We start from the raw sequence: 13,645 nt of genomic DNA, 5'->3' as shown, positions 1-13,645 counted from the left end.
ACCACGATTACAAAACATGCACAAAGCAAATACTTCCAGACCCTGAAAAATCAGAAGTCATCATACCCCCAATTCCCAAATCCAACAAGCAAAGGGTGTTGCTATATATTAGAGTGGTGGCACAGAGGCTTAAGAATCAAGATCCGAGACCCAAATAAGTACAGACAGGATAATTAAGGCCAGGGGCAAGATCTGCATCTTCTAGGCAAGTGCCTAGAAAAAAAAAGATAGCATGTGTTCAGTACTGGGAATGCTGGAGATAGTTTGTCTCTACCTATATGGAGCTTAGTGAAAACATTCATTACATATTCTTTATATTATCTAAGAAAAAAACACAATACCAAGATTTGGAAAGATACTAAATAATCAATTATATTTATATAGACTTCCAAATAAAATCTAAAAATTTCAAATAAATTTAAACCTTCTTCCATGTGCCTAATTTTATGAGTTTTCCTATTTGAAATAACCTTAATTCCTCATTAATAATTTTAAATGATTATCTTTTCAAATTCTAGATAGTACCATTATATAAAAACGTAGTAGAAAGAGCTGTTTCTCTGATTTCTTTTCTTTTCGAGGTGGAGTCTCGCCTCACTGCAACCTCCACCTCCCAGGTTCAAGTGATCTTCCTGCCTCAGCCTCTCTAGTAGCTGGGATTACAGGTATGCATTTTTAGTAGAGACAGAGTGCCACTATGTTGGTTAGGCTGGTCTCGAACTCCTGATCTCAAAGCGATCCACCCACCTTGGCCTCCCAAAGTGCCAGGATTACAGGTGTGAGCCCCTGCGCCCAGCCTGATTACTTTTCTTAAAGCAAATGTGATATTTAAATTTCCTGTGACTATACTAATGAGTTCCTAAATCATATCTTTTTATTTTTTATTTTTTTCAGACAGAGTTTCACTATTGTTGCCCAGGCTGGAGTGCAACGGCACCATCTCAGCTCACCGCAACCTCCACCTCCCAGGTTCATGCGACTCTGTCATCGTAATACTTGGAATTTGATTAAGTTCATTTAGGTCTCAAAAAATGTCAAAAGATACTTGTGAGCCAGGTGTGGTGGCATGCACCTGTAATTCTAGCCTTTCAGGAGGCTAGGGCAGGAAGATTGAGACTAGGAGTTCCAAGCTATAGTGTGCAATGATCACGTCTGTGAATAGCCACCACACTCCAGGTGTGGAGCCACGATTGCCTCACTGCACTCTAGCTTGGGTGACAGAGCAAGACTCTGTCTCCAAAAAAAAAAAAAAAAAAAAAAATCACACTCTGAGCCAGGCATGGTGGTTCACACTTGCAATCTCAGCACTTTCAGAGGCTGAGGTGGGAGGATTACTTGAGACTAGGAATTCAAGACCAACTAGGCAACATACTGAGACCCTGCCTCTACAAAAACTAAAAAAACATTAGCTGGGCACGGTGGCATACACCTATAGTCCTAGCTACTCAGGAAGCTGAGGTGTCACAATCGCTTGAACCCGGGAGGTTGAGACTGCAGTGAGCCATGATTGTGATGGCACCACTGTACTCCAGCCTGGGTGACAGATGAGACCCTGTCTCAAAAAAATTTTAAAAATAAAAATAAAAAAAAAATAGGGTGCAGAGGCTCATGCCTGTAACCCCAACAATTTGAGAGCCTGAGGCAGCTGGATCACTCGAGGCCAGGAGTTCGAGACCAGCCTGGCCAACACGGTGAAACCCCATCTCTACTAAAAATACAAAAATTAGCTGGGCGTGGTATCACATACTTGTGGTCCCAGTTACTCAGGAGGCTAAGGCATGAGAATCACTGGAACCTGGCAGATGGAGGTTGCAGTGAGCCGAGATTGCACCACTGTACTCCAGCCTGGGTGACAGAAAATTTGTCTCAAAAAACAAAAATTAAATTTAAAAACTTTTAAATAAATAAGTAAAAAGTAAATCACACTCTGGCTGTTAACATTAAGGCCAAAAATAAATATATAAATAAATAAAAAATAATAATAAATTTAATTCCATTTAGAAATATCTAATAACTATAATAAAGTTAAATCCAATTTAATCAGTCTGTTAGAAGAAAAATAGCGAAGAGAGCAAATTATGTCAAAGAAAGACACGCACTGAGTTTAATAATAGATGTCATAAAGAAGTTGTTGAATCCTCTCCATAAAAAAGTAAATATGGGCTGGGCGCGATGGCTCACACCTGTAATCCCAGCACTTTGGGAGGCTGAGGCGGGGGGATCACAAAGTCAGGAGGAGATCGAGACCATCCTGGTTAACATGGTGAAACCTCCTCTCTACTAAAAATACAAAAAATTAGCCAAGCATAGTGGTAGGGGCCTGTAATCCCAGCTGCCCAGGAGGCAGAGGCAGGAGAATTGCTTGAACCCAGGAGGTGGAGGTTGCAGTGAGCTGAGATCGCACCACTGCACTCCAGCCTGGGTGACAGAGTGAGACTCCATCCCAAAAAAATAAAAAAGGTATTAAATTGGACAAAACTGTTATGATCAGCCATTCCAAAGCCCTGGACATCAACAAACTGTAGAACACAAGTTGAGAAGCTTTGCATTCTTGAAATCTGCTTGAGCTTTGGTTAAGACCAGGAAGTCTATGGTCCTTTTGTCTAGAGCTGTTTCCACCCCCATCTTAGCCCACAGCCCAGTGTGGTCAGCAAGAATTACACTTTTATTAGTGTGATGGTTAATATTCAGCATCAACTTGATTGGATTAAAGGATGCAACACTGATCCTGGGTGGGTCTCTGAGGGTGTTGCCAAAGGAAATTAACATTTGAGTCAGTGGGCTGGGGAAGGCAGACACACCCTTAATTGGGTGGGCACCATCTAATCAGCCACCAGCGAACATAAAGCAGGCAGAAAAATATGAAGAGGCAAGATGGGCCTAGCCTCCCAGTCTACATCTTTCTCCTGTGCTGGATACTTTCTGCCCTCGAACATCGGACTCCACGTTCTTCAGTTTTGGGACTTGGACTGGCTCTCCTTGCTCCTCAGCTTGCAGACAGCCTTTTGTGGGACCCTGTGATCGTATAAGTCAATACTTACTAAATTCCCCTTTTTATAAACATACATATATATCCTATTAGTTCTCTTCCTCTAAGAAAACTCTGACCCCAGACTAACACAGATTCTGGTACCAGGAGTGGTTCCAGAGGAACAGAATGTTAAGGATGGAGTTTTTTTGGTGGTTTGTGTGTTTCTGGAGTTGGCTGCTTAATATGATTGATCCAAAAATGCTAAGGACTCTACTTCTAATAGCATGGAGAACATTGATAGTCCTTGGCGTGAACCGTTTAGAGTTATGCAAAATAAATGCATTTGACACTCCTGATTCAACTGCTCATGAAACACAAGCACTTAGTGACTCTATACATAATACCTTTGACCATGTGTGGAAAACCAACGAACATTAATGAAGCTGGTTGGTTGCTCCTAAGTTCAGTGGACAAAGTGATGAAAGAAAATGATGAACTCAGGGATTCTCTTTCCTGGCTTCAGATGCAGATACTGAGTCTCAAATCTGCTAAGATTGCCCTGAATGAGAGTCTTAGCTCCTGTTGAGAAAGAGCTGAAATTGTGGAAAAACAGACATAAGCTCTTATCATGCAAGTGGCTGACCTGCAACGAAAGATGCACGCACAGCCACCTGAGGTGTCTACTGCTAAAGTGAGGGCATTGATTGGAAAAGAATGAGACCCTGCAACTTGGAATGGGGATGTGTGGGAGGACCCTGATGAAGCTGGGGACACTGGGTTTGTAAACTCTGGTGAGCCTTTTCTGCCAGAAGGAACAGCTTCCCCATCCCCCATAGTGGCAACATATCCCCCCATCCCCACCATCAACCTTTCCACCTTTGTCTAAGGAGATAAACCCTGAGCTGCCAGAGGCAAGAGTCATGGCCGCCCCTCAGGCAGTTGCCAGGCAAGATAATGTTGATTCTCCTCAGAAGGTACCTGCAACACCCGTTTGCTTCTAGACCTATAAACTCAAGTCCCACAGGTCCCTAGAGGTGAGGTTGAGAGTGTGACCCAGGAGGAGGTGCACTACACTCAAATAGAACTGTTCTTGGCCAGGCACGGTGGCTCATGCCTGTAATCCCAGCACTTTGGGAGGCCGAGGTGGGCGGATCACGAGGTCAGGAGTTCAGACCAGTCTGACCAACATAGTGAAACCCCGTCTCTACTAAAAATACAAAAAATTAGCTGGGCGTGGTGGCATACGCCTGTAATCCCAGCTACTCGGCAGGCTGAGGCAGGAGAATCGCGTGAACCCGGGAGGTGGAGGTTGCAGTGAGCTGAGATTGTGCCACTGTACTCTAACCTGGGCAACAGAACGAGACTCCCTCTAAGAAAAAAAAAAAAAAAAAAAAAAAAAGAACTGTTCTCTAATTTATATAAACAGCAATCTGGAGAACAGGCATGGGAATGGATATTAAGGGTATGGGATAATGGTGGAAGGAACATAGAGTTGGATCAGGCTGAATTTATTGATTTGGGCCCACTAAGTAGGGACTCTGCATTTAATGTTGCAGCTCGGGGAGTTAAAATAAGGTTCTAATAGTTTATTTGCTTGGTTAGCTGAAATATGCATTAAAAGATGGCCCACTGTGAGGGAGCTGGAAATGCCTGATATCTCTTGGTTTAATGTAGAGGAAGGGATCCAAAAGCTTAGGGAGATTGAGATGGTGGAGTGGATTACTCACTTTAGACCTACTCATCCCAGCTGGGAGGGTCCAGAAGATATACCCTTGACCAATGCCTTGTGAAATAGATTTGTGAGGGTAGCAACTGAATCTTTGAAGAGCCCTGTAATTGCTCTTCTCTGTATGTCAGACCTAATGGTGAGAACCGCAGTCACTCAACTACAAAATTGAAATACGAGGGGAATAACTGGATCCCAAGGTGGCAAGGGCCAAGTGGCAGCACTCAACCATCAAAGGCAAGGTGGGCGTAGCTACCGTAATGGACAGCAGAGGCAAAGTGACAATCAGAATAGTCTGATTCATGTAGAGCTCTAGCATTGGCTAATTAATCACGGTGTTCCTAGAAGTGAAACGGACAGGAAGCCTACTGCATTCCTACTTAATTTATACAAACAGAAAACTTCTAGGTCGAATGGACGAAAGACTAATTTGAATTATAAAAAGATGGCCCCTCATGGCCCCTCACTCAATCCATTTCCAGACTTGAGCCAGTTTACAGACCCAGAACCCCTTGAATGAAGGGGAGGCCAGGTACCCTTGAGGAAGGACCCCACTACTTTACTGACAATTTATGCAGTGAATCTTTCTCCCATCCTTCCCCAAGGAGACCTTCATCCAACCTTTCACTTTGGGGACCACTGGACACTGGCTCTGGGCTGATGATGATTCTAGGGGACTTAAAACATCATTGTGGTCTTCCAGTTAAACTAGGGGCTCATGGAAGTCAGGTAATTAATGAAGTTTTAGCTTAGGTCTGACTTACAGTGGGTCCAGTGGGTCCCTGGACTCATCCTGTGGTCATTACCCCAGTGCCAGAATGCATAATTGGCATAGACATACTTAGCAGCTGGCAAAACCCCCACATTGGCTCCCTGACTGCTAGGGTGAGGGCTATCATGGTGGGAAAGGCCAAATAGAAGCCCTTAGAGCTGCCTCTACCTAAAAAAATAGTAAATCAAAAACAATATCACATCCCTGGAGGGACTGCAGAGATCAGTGCCACTATCAAGGACTTGAAAGATGCAGAACTGGTGATTCCCACCACATCCCCATTAACTCTCTCATTTGGCCTGTGCAGAAGACAGATGGATCCTGGAGAATGATAGTGGATTATCATAAGCTTAACCAAGCGGTGACTCCAATTGCAGCTGCTGTTACCAGATGTGGTTTCAATGCTTGAGCAAATTAACACATCTCCTGGTACCTGGTATGCAGCCATTGACTCTGCAAATGCCTTTTTCTCCATTCCTGTCCATAAGGCCCATCAGAAGCAATCTGCCTTCAGCTGTCAAGGCCAGCAATATACCTTCACTGTCCTACCGCAGGGGTGTATGAACTCTCCGGCTTTGTGTCATAATCTTATTTGGAGAGACCTTGATCGCTTTTCGCTTCCGCAAGATATCACACTGGTCCATTACATTGATGACATTATGCTGACTGGATCCAGTGATCAAGAAGTAGCAAACACACTGGACTTATTGGTGTGACATTTGCATGCTAGAGGATGGGAAATAAATCTCACTAAAATTCAGGGACCTTCTGTCTCAGTAAAATTTCTAGGGATCCGGTGTTGTGGGGCCTGTCAAGATATTCCCTTTAAGTTAAAGGATAAGTTGTTGTGTTTGGCCTCTCCCACAACCAAGAAAGTGGCACAATGCCTAGTGGGCATATTTGGATTTTGGAGGCAACACGTTCCTCATTTGGGTGTATTACTCCGGCCCATTTACTGAGCGACCTGAAAGGCTGCCAGTTTTGAGTGGGGTCCAGAACAGGAGAAGGCTCTGCAACAGGTCCAGGCTGCTGTGCAAGCTGCTCTGCCACCTGGGCCATATGACCTAGCAGATCCAATGGTGCTTAATGTGTCAGTGGCAGATGGGGATGCTGTTTGGAGCCTTTGGCAGGCTTCCATAGGTGAATCGCAATGGAAACTTCCAGGATTTTGGAGCAAAGCCCTGCCATCTTCTACAGATAACAGATAACTACTCTTTTTTCTTTTTTTTTTTTTGAGATGCAGTGTCACTCTGTTGCCAAGCTGGAGTGCAGTGGTGCGATCTCAGCTCACTGTAACCTCCGCCTCCCGGGTTCAAGCAATTCTCCTGCCTCAGCCTCCCAAGTAGCTGGGAATATAGGTGTGTGCCACCACATCCAGTTAATTTTTGTATTTTTAGTAAAGATGGGGTTTCACCATGTTGGCCAGGATGGTCTCGATCTCTTGACCTTGTGATCCGCCCACCTCAGCCTCCCAAAGTGCTGATTACAGATATGAACCACCATGCCCAACCAACTACTCTCCTTTTGAGAGTCAGCTCTTGGCCTGTTACTGGGCTTTAGTGGAAATTGAATGTTTGACTATGGGTCATCAAGTCACCATGGGACCTGAACTGCCTGTCATGAGCTGGGTGCTTTCGGACCCATCTAGCCATAAAGTGGGTTGTGCACAGCAGCATTCCATCATCAAATGGAAGTGGTATATACATGATCCGGCTCAAGCATGTCCTGAAGGCACAAGTCAATTACATGACGAAGTGGCTCAAATGTCCATGGCCTCCACTCCTGCCACCCTGCCTTCTCTCTCCCAGCCTGCACCGATGGCCTCATGGGGAGTTCCCTATGATCAGCTGACAAAGGAAAAGAAGATTAGGGCCTGCTTCACAGACGGTTCTGCATGATATGCAGACACCACCTGAAAGTGGACAGCTGTAGCACTACAACCCCTTTCTAGGACATCCCTGAAGGACAACAATGAAGGGAAATCTTCCCAGTGGGTAGAACTTTGAGCAGTGCACCTGGTTGTGCACTTTGCATGGAAGGAGAAATGGCCAGATGTGTGATTATATACTCATTCATGGGCTGTAGCCAATAGTTTGGCTGGATGGTCAGGGACTTGGAAGGAGCATGATTGGAAACTTGGTGACAAAGAAATTTGGGGAAGAGGTATGTGGCTGGACCTCTCTGAGTGGTCAAAGACTGAAGATATTTGTATCCCATGTGAGTGCTCACCAACGAGTGACCTCAGCAGAGGAGGAGTTTAATAATCTAGTGGATAGGATGACCCATTTTGTGGACACCACTCAGCCTCTTCCCCCTGTCATCGCCCATGGCCAACAAAGTGGCCATGGTAGCATGGATGGAAGTTATGCTTGGGCTCAGCAACGTGGACTTCCACTCACCAAGGCTGGCCTGGCTACGGCCACTGCTGAGTGCCCAATTTGCCAGCAGCAGAGACCAACACCAAGCCCTCAGTATGTCACCATTCCTTGGGTGATCAGCCAGATACCTGGTGGTGGATTGATTACATTGGACCTCTTCCATCATAGAAAGGGCAGAGGATTGTCCTCACTCAAACAGACACTTACTCTGGATATGGGCTTGCCTATCCTGTATGCAATGCTTCTGCCAAGACTAACATTTGTGAACGCTTTTTTTGTTGTTGTTGTTGTTGTTGTTTTGAGAAGGGGTCTCACTCTGTTGCCCAGGCTGGAGCGCAGTGGCACAATCTTGGCTCATTGCAACATCTGCCTCCCAGGTTCAAGTGATTCTCCTGCCTCAGCCTCCCAAGTAGCTAGGATTACAGGCACCTGCCACCACACCCAGCTAATTTTTGTATTTTCAGTAGAGACAGGGTTTCACCATGTTGGCCAGGCTGGTCTTGAACTCCTGACTTCAAGTGATCTGCCCCCTCGGCCTCCCAAAGTACTGGGATTACAGGCGTGAGCCACCACACCCGGCCGACTCATGGAATGCCTTATCCACTGTCATGGTATTCCATGCAGCATTGCCTCTGACCAAGGCACTCACTTTACAGCTAAAGAAGTGCGGCAGTAGGCTCATGCTCATGGAATTCACTGGTCTTACCATGTTCTCCATCATCCTAAAGCAGCTGGATTCACAGAACAGTGGAATGGCCTATTGAAGTCACAATTACAATGCCAACTAGGTGACAGTACCTTGCAGGACAGGGGGAAAGCTCTCCAGAAGGCCGTGTATCCTCTGAATCTGCGTCCAATATAAGGTACTGTTTCTCCCATAGCCAGGATTCATGGGTCCAGGAATCGATGGGTGGAACTGGAAGTGGCACCACTCACCATCACCCCTAGTGATCCACTAGCAAAATTTTTGCTTCCTTTCCTGCAACATTACGTTCTGCTGGCCTAGAGGTCTTAATTCCAGAGGGAGGAATGCTGCCACCAGGAGACACAACAACGATTCCATTAAACTGGAAGTTAAGATTGTCACCTGGACACTTTGGGCTCCCCCTCCCTTTAAGTCAACAGGCTCAGAAGGGAGTTACGGTGTTGGCTAAGGTGACTGACCCAAACTATCAAGATGAAATCAGTCTACAACTTCATAACGGAGGTAAGGAAGAGTATGCATGGAATACACGAGACCCATTAGGGCATCTCTTAGTATTACCATGCCCTGTGATTACGGTCAATGCGAAACCACAACAGCCAAATCCAGGCAGGACTACAAACGACCCGGACCATTCAGGAATGAAGGTTTGGGTCACTCCACCAGGAAAAAAAACCATGACTGCTGAGGTATTTGGGGAAGGCAAAGTTAATACAGAATGGGTAGAAGAAGGTAGTCATCAATACCAGCTATGACCACGTGACCGGCTGCAGAAATGAGGACTGTAACTGCCATGAGTATTTCCTCCTTCATTTGTTAAAAACATGTTTGTGTATGTATACACATGTACTAATATCTTCACTTTATATTTCCTTTTCCTTTATCATGTGACATAAGATTTATTGATTTCATAACAGCATTTAAGTATTGTTAACTTTATGTAATAGTATTTGGGTTGGGGATTGGTGTGTTTCTGGTTGTATGAAGGATAGTTTTATTACATTAGGTGTAATTATGACCTTATTATTGTCCTTATTTGAAGATTACATATGATCTCAGGAGATGTGTATGGGTTCAAGTTGACAAGGAGTGGACTTGTAATGTTAATACTGTCAACTTGATTGGACTGAAGGATGCAATATTGATCCTGGGTGTATCTGTGAGGGTGTTGCCAAAGGAGATTAACATTTGAGTCAGTGGGCTGGAGAAGGCAGACTCATCCTTAACTGAGTGGGCACCATCTAATCAGCCACCAGCGAACATAGAGCAGGAAGAAAAACATGAAGAGATGGGCCTAGCCTCCCAGCCTATATCTTTCTCCCATGCTGGATGCTTCCTGCCCTCGAACATCGGACTCCAAGTTCTTCATTTTGGGGACTCGGATTGGTTCTCTTTGCTTCTCAGCTTGCAGACAGCCTACTATGGGACCTTGTGATCATGTAAATCAATACTTAATAAACTCTCCTTTGGAGATATATCCTATTAGTTCTGTCCCTGTAAGAGAATCCTGACTAAAACAAGTAGTGTGGGGCTCGTGACAAAAACCAATAGCTTTGCTGCCAAAGGGGGTCCTGTGGCATGACAGAGCTGTTGTCCACAGCAAATGCCATCTCAGACTACTGGAATTATAAATTCCACTATTTGAATAACCACTGCCAAATTCAGAATTTAGCAGCTTTTCTGAAGGAACCATAAATAGGAATTCAATGGTTCCTGTAGTAGGAACTGGACTTGGTAATCCCAGCCTGTAATCTCCCAGCACTTTGGGAGGCCAAGGAGGGCGGATCACTTGAAGCCAGGAGATTGAGACCAGCCTGGCCAACACAGTAAAACCCTATCTCTACTAAAAATACAAAAACAGAATAACTAGCTGGGTGCTAATTTTTATTATTTAGGTGGTACGCACCTGTAATGCCAGCTACTCAGGAGGCTGAGGCAGGAAAATTGCTTGAACCCAGGAGGCTGAGGCTGCAGTGAGCCAAGATCACGCCACTGCACTCCAGCCTGCGTAACAGAGCAAGACTCTGTCTCAAAAAAAAAAAAAAAAAAAAGTTCCTATAGTAGTAGTGGCACACCTGTGACTCATTTACAACAGACGAATGTGGGTGGGAAGCCCTATTCTATGCTCATCCAGCCTACTTTACATATAAAGTATTATTGTAACTCCAGATCATGACAGGGAAAATGCTGAGAAATGAGTTCATTAAAGAGCTTTTAAAAGCCTAACAGATTATAATGTCAAAGGGTTCCACGAAAAGCAACTATTCAGTTGCTTTTACTATTCAGTTATGCCGTTTCCCTATTCTATCTCTGACAACTATTAGTAGTTATCCTTTAGGAGCTGTTATGAACCAAAAACTAAAAAGAATGTCTATAACTAGTTTTGATAGAGGCAGGAGGCAAACAAATGTCTAGGCAGACACGGGCGAGTCCTCAGTGAAACCCGAACTTTAATCCCGAAACTGTCCTGGGTAAATGCTCAGATTGGATTGAGAACCTGCCTTCCCATTTGGCATGATTGCTCCCCATCCTTCACCTATGTAACCTGTACCTACCCTTTCCTAATTGGTTTTCTACACTGTCCTGCCCACTTTTGAGTGGTGTCTTCGCTTTGACCTTTTTTGCATACTCACAAACCAATCAGCACACACTCCCCATTCTGAACCAATAAAGAGCCCCAGGCTCAGCCATATTTGGGAACTTTCCTGTCTTCAGGTAGTAGAACCAACCACCTACCATGTTCTCTCTTTTTGCTAAGAGCTTTCCTTTCGATTAATAAATTCTACTCCACTCACTCTTTGATGTCCACGTGCCTAATTCTTCCGCTAATGAGATAAGAACCTGGACCTAGTTGAGCTAAGGAGCAAAAATCCTGCATCAGTTTCATGGTCAAAGAGAACTTTTTAAGGACATCTGTGCCATCCTTAACAACATACCATAAAAGTCCAAAATTTAATTTTCCCCAGAAATACATAATGACATTTACATGATGCAATCTACTCAAAACTTTTCCTAATTTAAGGCACAGGGTAAAAATACAGTCAAAAACACCAATACGCCGGGCGCGGTGGCTCACGCTTGTAATCCCAGCACTTTGGGAGGCCGAGGCGGGCGGATCACGAGGTCAGGAGATCGAGACTACGGTGAAACCCCGTCTCTACTAAAAATACAAAAAAATTAGCCGGGCGTGGTGGCGGGCGCCTGTAGTCCCAGCTACTCGGAGAGGCTGAGGCAGGAGAATGGCGTGAACCCAGGAGGCGGAGCTTGCAGTGAGCTGAGATTGCGCCACTGCACTCCAGCCTGGGTGACAGAGCAAGACTCCGCCTCAAAAAAAAAAAACCAAAAAAAAAAAACAAAAAAACACCAATACATTTTAAATATCATTTATCAGAATGCAGATTATCAAAGGGCAGCCTTTATCCATTGTAATCTTTCCCCTACCCAACCCTCAGCACCCTCACCCCCCACAATACACACTCCCAGATGACTTCCTGGGCTGCACATGGTTCATGGAATATGAACAGTAGCTAAAACTCAGCCTAAGAGGGTAAAACTGATAGAAAATTATACAATTGGAAAGTGGGAAGGTCATGAAGCTATGAGCGCATCTAGCTAGCCACTTAGCATCTGTATTTCATCAACAGTTAAGCTATTCTTTACTTGTCACCACATAAATAGAATATGATTTTAAAATACACACACACACCCCTTATGGAAAATGATCCTAGAAAGGTAATGCTAGTGTCATCTTTCAAGTTAAAGTACTGTTGTTTTTTTTCCCAGAAATCCCCAGTTTTCAATAAATTAAAGAGATTATCCAATTTTATAGTTATTCTATTCTGAAACATGTATAAGTACAATACACTCTTTAAATGCTCTATAGATGTTAAACTGGTTCTTCAAGTATTCCAAAATTAATTTTAATAAATTCATCTATGAATTTCATCTCACACAGAATCACCTGAAATTACTTACTATTCGGTTATGCCTTAAATGCTTAGTTACATATTTTATGGATAAAAGGATATGACACTATTATTTTCAAATCTGGATGTTCAGGAGGATCAAAAAATGAACCCTCGTGAATGAGAAGCATTTACTCTTAAACAAAAAAAAATCTCTCATTGACCATTTATACTATTCCTCTTCTATCCACACAGATAATAAAGTTAACTTTAAATAGATTTGTGAGTAAGAGTCAAGAGAATTTGAAAGCTGGGTTCAGAAGTTCGTATGCTTTACTGAAGCACCAGTTTAATCTGACACTCACTATGGCCTTGAATGAGTCACCTTTCAGGGCTGAGTTCTCTAATCTGTAAAATGAGAGTGTTATGTTAAATGTTTACTGAGGTTGATTATTCTATCAGCTACTTGTAATTCGGCTGCATCATTTCAGTTAGCTATAAATAAACCCCCTAAGACTCTCAATGTGAATATGAACAACTATCATTTCATATTATTTCATATATCAAGTATTCTCAATTATAACTGGGTTGAGGTTTATTAAAAAACAAAAGCTTTTTGGCAAAAGGAGGGACTGAAAACAAATTCACCAGTGCACGGTGCCCTGCTTGAGCCAATCTGACTGGAGCTTAAGAAACTCCACCCAGTTCTGGCTAACATCAAAGGAGACTCAACACCACTCTGCCAGAAAATAAGCCCCGTATTATCTAACCAGGCACTAAGGGAACACAGTTTTCAAGCACAGCACTTTGTATATCTGATCTTTCATTCTGATGACATGCCTGAAGTGAAACTATCAGTGAGCCGGGTTTTTGAAACTAGGTAAACTAAGGCAAGAGGCAACTACATGACATGATGATAAAATACTCTCTTGACTACAATCTCACTATTAAGAGCTAGGTGCTCATAAACAGGAAATAAGGATATATGATGAGGCCACAGTACTTTCTCTGTTGTATGCTTTACTTTGGATAGTTCATAAACTCTGGAATTAATTACTGTACTAAAAATATTTTACAGGTCTATACAGATTAAACAGTGTTAATATCTAACTTAATTACACAGAAGTTCTGAAGAACCTTTTAAGCTTCATGAAGTCCTCCTGAAAATTTTAGGTCATTCGCATCTAGAG

General features: G+C 43.6%; 1 protein-coding gene across 26 annotated transcripts in view; it reads right to left on the bottom strand.

The window, feature by feature from the left end:
- Positions 1-13,645, bottom strand: part of MAP4 (microtubule associated protein 4) — a 258,274-nt gene that overhangs the window by 167,987 nt on the left and 76,642 nt on the right. The window contains exon 1 of one of the 26 annotated variants that reach the window (XM_058443144.1): positions 12,821-12,842. The exons of the other annotated variants lie outside the window; for them this stretch is intronic. The gene's annotated coding sequence lies outside the window, so the exon portion shown is untranslated. Of the gene's footprint in view, positions 1-12,820; positions 12,843-13,645 lie in introns of those variants that run through there. 26 annotated transcript variants of the gene reach the window in all.

The sequence above is a fragment of the Hylobates moloch genome, unplaced genomic scaffold, assembly GCF_009828535.3.
Source record: "Hylobates moloch isolate HMO894 unplaced genomic scaffold, HMol_V3 SCAFFOLD_8, whole genome shotgun sequence".
NCBI lineage: Eukaryota > Metazoa > Chordata > Mammalia > Primates > Hylobatidae > Hylobates > Hylobates moloch.
This window is presented reverse-complemented; position numbering and strand designations above follow the sequence as displayed.